General features: G+C 38.5%; 1 long non-coding RNA gene across 1 annotated transcript; it reads left to right on the forward strand.

Moving 5' to 3' along the window:
* The first annotated feature begins 577 nt into the window (after window positions 1-577).
* LOC124858428 lies at window positions 578-1,197 on the forward strand. Its single transcript, XR_007035832.1, has 3 exons — window positions 578-879; window positions 950-1,056; window positions 1,130-1,197. It is a non-coding gene; the product is annotated as an uncharacterized LOC124858428 (long non-coding RNA).
* The last annotated feature ends 3,968 nt before the right edge of the window (window positions 1,198-5,165 follow it).

The following is a 5,165-nucleotide window of genomic DNA, read 5'->3' on the forward strand; positions in this document are numbered from 1 at the left end:
CACGATGTGTTGATTTTTAAGACCTTTAGCCTACATCATGTTTTCAGACAGGTCCCATTTGAAGTGGTTTCTCTGTTCTACAGACCTGGAAACAATCAGCCTGGGGAGTGAACAATGGAATTAAACTCTGCTTTCCAAAGCTGTGGTTTATAAAAGTTAATTCACATTTTAACAAGAGGTCAATTACTTTTTCACAGGCCAGGATTGTTAGGGTAGCAACTTCTTGTTAATAAATGAAATCATCATTTCAAGATTGTATCTTGTATTTACTCAAGTTTGTCTATATAAATATTTTTCTATGGTTAAATTAGTTTATTGCTCTGAAACTTTTAAGTCTGAAAACAGAAGAAATCATGAAGGTGTATACTACTTTCACAGCATTACATTGTTGCCATATTTTATCAGTATTTTCATAACTCTTCGCTTTTGTCAGAGTCTGGTTTCATGTATTATTGTTAGCCTGCTGCTAACACTTACTCACCACTAGGTGCTGCCAAGATACTCCAGTGTGGATGGTACCAGGTGTTTCCTATTTCCATCAGCCTGGAGGAGTATAAGAAGGTGGAGATGTCAGCACTCCAGTGCCTGGGTGTTAACCTTTGTGGTAACTCTGGCCAAGCTATGAAATTTGAGTCTCTAGTCAAAGTTACTTACCTTTTGTGTGCTCCTTTCTAGGAAACGTCAAGTCCTGGTCTCTAGTTCCTGTGACTCTCTGTTCTGACTCCAAGTCCTCAGTTTGGATCCTGCCACAGCCAAAGTGTTCAAGCCTCAGGAGAAACCCATTTTGGAATAAGCCCCAGCTGACAGCTCAAGACCTTTATCCCCAGGCAAGCGAACCCTGCTCACCCTCCACCAACTATTCTACTGAATCCTCACCAGGTAACTCTGTCTCTGAAACCAAGATCTGGATAATGTTTAACTGTCAAATACTCACCTGCAACCTCATCAGAGCATTCCCCGCCTCCTTGGACAAACTCCCCGGTTCCATAGCAGCATAAAGTCACTCCTCCCAGACTCCACATCATTTTCCCACTCCAACCACCTCTTCATCTAACGGTAAGCAAAAACCCCAATCCAGTTTACAGTAATCTCCATCAGACTTCTGAGTTCTTACCTCTTCTCTGTCCAGTGCTGTGCCTCCAGTCCCAACTCCAGTTCCACATTACGTTCCTGAACAATAATACAACTTTAACTTTTCTCCTGCCTCCTGAGTGTTTATCTGCATGTGGGTCAAATCAATTAAGAAAACAATGACAGCTTTGTTCTTTTGAGCCGCAGCGCCTAAAATGAGCCATTGGAAAAGGCCATATGTGGCTCTTGGCAGCAACTTTGTGCTTCTCACACTTCAAATGGCTCTCTACAGCCTTAACCCCCATAGTGCAAAGCTTAAAAGTTTTTTTTTTTTTTGCACAGAATGCACCTAGCCTCGTATGGCTCCGGCAACAGTAGTGTGGCAAAAACAAACATTGTCCAGCCAACTGGCAATAATTTTGCACTCACCCATAATAGACACATAAAAGCTTACCAGCTTTGAGACACAGAAAGCAATGAAGATGTCTGCGTGTGGCTCAAACTTTTGTTTGACAGAAAAGTCCCATGAGAAAAAACTACGTATACAAGAATTAAACAGTCCGACCATGACAATTTAAGACTTTTAACGAATCTAAAGCCAAGTTAGATTTTTCCCTATATTTTACATTTTAAAGCCTTAATTTTATTTACATGAATTTCAGACTAAGGATGCGCAGACACCCTGTATATATCTGTGCAGGGCTTACTGTTAAAAAATTGCTAATAATTATGAATTTGAATTATTAGTTGCTAAAAGACAATCATTTCACAACACTTAGATGACTGGGTTCAATAATTTGACTATGCTCCAACGATGACAATACAACCCAATTGTATACAATCAAATGGTAGCGCCATATACAGCAGAAAATAAAACCATGTGTTGGATCCAGTGCCGAACAAGAAAATAAAAATAAGTAATATTGAAATAATAAAGAAAAATATTAGCAAGTAACCCAAAATCATTATATGAACTGAGATTACCATATTACCTTCATTATGCCTTATCAGATTTATCAGTGATTTATGACCATTATCTGTCTTATCCCTTCTGGCCAGATTGGAATCTACCCCAGCTGTTGTCTTATCTTTCCGGCCAGAAGAAATATATTGAAAATTAAATAAAGCATCCAATAAATAAAAGACTAGCTTAATGTGTTTCATTATAAACAAGTATTGGTGTTTATATACTTAAAACCTCTTATTTATCTGTGCCTAAGGTTGTGAGCTCTAATTTACAACCCCCCCTCATGGCCTTTTCATGTTGTATAAGTAATTATGTCATCCAAACTAGAGCGTCTGTTAGAAGAAATAAAATAAACTGCCTCCAGTGTCTAAAACCAATTAATCAATCAAATTATCAATCATCCATCCATTCTCTATACCCGCTTATTCTGTACAGGGTCGTGGGAATCAATTAATCAATAATAGTTTATTTATACAGCATTTTCCAACAAACTCTGGAACAAAGACGTTTAGGAGCTTAGGAGCAAAAACAGCAAATGAACGATCACACATTTTTGTCTTCGGGCCTTGTCTGAACTTTTAACTGTGGAGCTTTCTCCACAATTAAGCTGGAGCAAGGCCATTGATGGTCTTGAAAACTAACAGCAGGACCTTGAAGTCTATCCTAAAGTATACTGGAAGCCAGTGAAATGAGAATTGCATAATCTCCAGTGTCAAAGGCAGCTGTTAGGTCTAACATATCAAGCACAACTGAATTATTTGCATCTAGTCCTGTGAGAATGTAATTGTGGACCTTCAGTAGTGCATACTATGACGGAACCCAAAACTTGATTGACACAGCAATTTCATGAAATGAGATACTGTTACGGTTTGTGAGATATAGGACCCCAGAATGCAGACGAACAGGCAGCGTGATGGTAAGTGCAAAAGGTTTAATAACAAAAACTCACTCACAGCAGGAGGCAGGAACAAAACAAAAAACGGGCAGGCGAGACAGGCATGGCATGATCCGAAAACAACACTTGAGCATGAAAACAAGACATGATCTGAGAAATGTTTCCGCGATAATTGACAGAACAGGTGTGTATTTATGGATTGTGACCAGGTGAAACAAGAAGACAGATTAATCGGTGCAGGTGATCCGAATTAACAGAACAAAACGTGGCTGGAGCAAAACAGAGACTCGTGAACACAAACTAACAGAAACTAGAAAAAACCATGAAGCAAAAGCATAACCAGATCCAAAAACCAAACTTGACAAAACATGAACAAGATGACAAAACTAAAGCATGACCAGGAAAATAAACAGAAACATGATTCAAAACTTGAACTATGAAAAACATAAGAAAAAACCCGAAACCAAAAACCAAACATCCCCAAATCATAACAGATACATGGTTACAGCTACGACGATACATTTTGTTTTCCATTTCCTTAGACAGAATAGACAGATATAAAATGGGAAAGAGTGGGGATTGCGTTTTGTCAAGAGTGGTGTAACTACTGCGTACGTAGTGGCAGCAGGGACTGTACACATCCTGACACAACTGTTTATAAAAATTACAAAGTAGGAGAGATTTGTGTCGATCACCTCCGTTATCTTAGTAAGGATAATGTCTGGAGGGCAGTTGGACTGATTTCTTAATTTCCTTGAGAAAACTAGAATCAAAACTCTTAAACACGTGCTGTACAGGAGAGTCAGGCTGTACCACAGTTAGGGTCTTAGGAATACCTCATCTAATAGACAAAACCTTGTCTACCAAGTATTGTTGAAATGGATTGCAGGTGTGTTCAGAAACATCGCTCAAAACAGCACTAACAGGATTTATAACAGAATTTACAGTGCTGAATAAAACTTTAGGATGATGGCTGTTACTATAGATAATGTTAGATAAATATTGGAACTTTGCTTCCTTTACAGAGCTTGCTAGGCGGGAGGACTCTTAGGATACCCAATGACAGATGCAATCTGTCTTGCTTCCATTCACGCTCAGCCTGCCCAAACTGTCACCTCTGTGCATGGGTTGCTGAGGAGGTGATAATAGCACAGCAACGAGAAGTAAGATGCTTGGGTGTAGGTGGAGCTGAGATAGGAATGTTTGCTACTTTACTGACACAGCCAGTCCACAGCAAATGACTAGATCCAGCGTATGTACAAGCTGATGGGTGGGACAGGCTGTTGATTGAGTTAGATCCAGGGATTCCAGAAGGGCAATAAAGTTAGTAAACAGCTGATCAGAGGGGCAGCGAACATAGATGTTATAGTCCCCACAAATCAGTAGATTGTCGAATTTTGGCATAAACACTACCAGAAACTCAGAAAGTATTTTTAAGATTTGGTGCATAGGTGATTAATTAATGAACATAAAATGGGACAGGATAGTGAGAAAACATAGGCTGGCAGTTTGAAGCTGGCTGGCATAGAACTTAGTGGCTACCCCCCCATCCCCATGGGTTGCAAGCTTTACCCCTGCGCCACTGCTGCACTTAAACAATTTTAAACACATTATTAACATTATTAGCTTTTAGAGGCAATAAATAGTTGCAACATATTTACATCACTTTCAATAAGGTTTAGTGCTTTAGTTTGCATTTTTGTTATTGCAAGAATAAGATTCTGGTTGAGATGTTACTAACAATACACTTCTCACAGCCACGTCTATTTATCATTACCCACAACAGCTAAACTGATCAACTTAACTGAGCACGCAAGAATCCGGATGTCATTGAAACTCACTGGAGAGTAAGACTACTACTTGGAAGAACCCTTGGATACAAAGTTGACTACAATCAAATGTTAGTTTATTCGGCTATCGAAGAACAATCAAAGGTTGAGTTGTAAGGATTATGATTATTGATTAATTAATATTTATCATGAATTATAATTTAAAATCATAATTTGAGAGAAAAATAATTAATTACTTAACCAAAAATCATTACTTACGTATAGAAATCAGAGATGTCCTCTGGTGTGGCATTATGGGCTCAAAGCTCTTTAATAATTACAAATTATTAACCAAAACCACAAACTGTAACTGTTTATTCAACCACTTCACCGAAAGTGGAGGATCTTCGACCTTGTTTTGACATATAAATCTCTCTTGCACAAAATAAACACAAACGCTTAT

This window comes from Girardinichthys multiradiatus, chromosome 21 (assembly GCF_021462225.1).
Source record: "Girardinichthys multiradiatus isolate DD_20200921_A chromosome 21, DD_fGirMul_XY1, whole genome shotgun sequence".
Classification (NCBI taxonomy): domain Eukaryota; kingdom Metazoa; phylum Chordata; class Actinopteri; order Cyprinodontiformes; family Goodeidae; genus Girardinichthys; species Girardinichthys multiradiatus.